Here is an 881-nt window from a genome sequence, read left to right as displayed (position 1 = left end):
GTGTTTGTGCTTAAGCATTACTACTAATGTGCAGATCTAAAATGCCTCAAAGAACATGACATCTCCGTTGAGGGATGCTGAGGAAGCAGCGTTGCCATGATCAGAAGCCATCATCGAGTTGTCCACCTGAATTTTAAAAGGCCCTTTTTGAATTTTTGAATAGTTTTTAAAATCAAAAATTAAACAAAAAGACAAAATTGGCAGAATTAAAAAATACATTGGCCATGTGCATATGTTTACTTGATATTAAAATGATTATTAATGGGTGCAAATGAAGATGGATGGAGTCAGCATTGACCTGAACCATCTGAGTATGTTTTTGTCTGTCTGTTGTCAGTATTTGTTGGTTTGTTTTGATCTGTTTTTAAGAAAAGGTTTGAAACACTGGTGAGTGGTGGTGGTTGATGTGAACTGATGGGGTGAACGGCACTGTATCTTCTGTGTCTTACATTGCAAAATGCGATATTTTCTCAGGTGTTAGGTTATCTCTTTCTTAATATAATAAGCATATCAAGACAAAGTATACATGTTTAACATAAGCACCTGTTTGCGGTATGGCTAAAATTCATCCAGTACGGCCACATAGTTGATAACAATACGAATGAAGCTGATTGAACTGACTGACTCAGATAATCACAGTGCTCTTAGCATGATGGGAAACAGATGCTGACAGTGCCCTGCTTCACCACTTGTCATGACCGTGCAGAAGTTGTTGACCACACTTGGAAAAATGACTTGCCATTGATCTCCAAACGCCTCTCTGTTAAATAGTGTCTACAGGTGAAGAGAACTTGTTGTTTGGACACAGAAGGATTACATTGAGGACACATTTTTATGTTTAGCAAAAGAAAAAAAATTCAAACATGCTGTATTGACTTTAA

The 881-nt window shown here is 37.1% G+C and overlaps 1 protein-coding gene across 1 annotated transcript in view; it reads left to right on the top strand.

Annotated features, from left to right (window-relative positions):
- The window catches only part of elovl6 (ELOVL fatty acid elongase 6), a 16,570-nt gene extending 15,692 nt beyond the window's left edge, over positions 1-878 (top strand). Inside the window, exon 4 of the mRNA XM_032527585.1 lies at positions 1-878. This exon is cut by the window's left edge and continues 651 nt beyond it. The gene's annotated coding sequence lies outside the window, so the exon portion shown is untranslated.
- The last annotated feature ends 3 nt before the right edge of the window (positions 879-881 follow it).

The sequence above is a fragment of the Etheostoma spectabile genome, chromosome 10 (genome assembly GCF_008692095.1).
Source record: "Etheostoma spectabile isolate EspeVRDwgs_2016 chromosome 10, UIUC_Espe_1.0, whole genome shotgun sequence".
NCBI classification, from domain to species: domain Eukaryota; kingdom Metazoa; phylum Chordata; class Actinopteri; order Perciformes; family Percidae; genus Etheostoma; species Etheostoma spectabile.
Note: the sequence above shows the minus strand (reverse complement) of the source record. Positions and strands in the feature narration are given on the sequence as shown.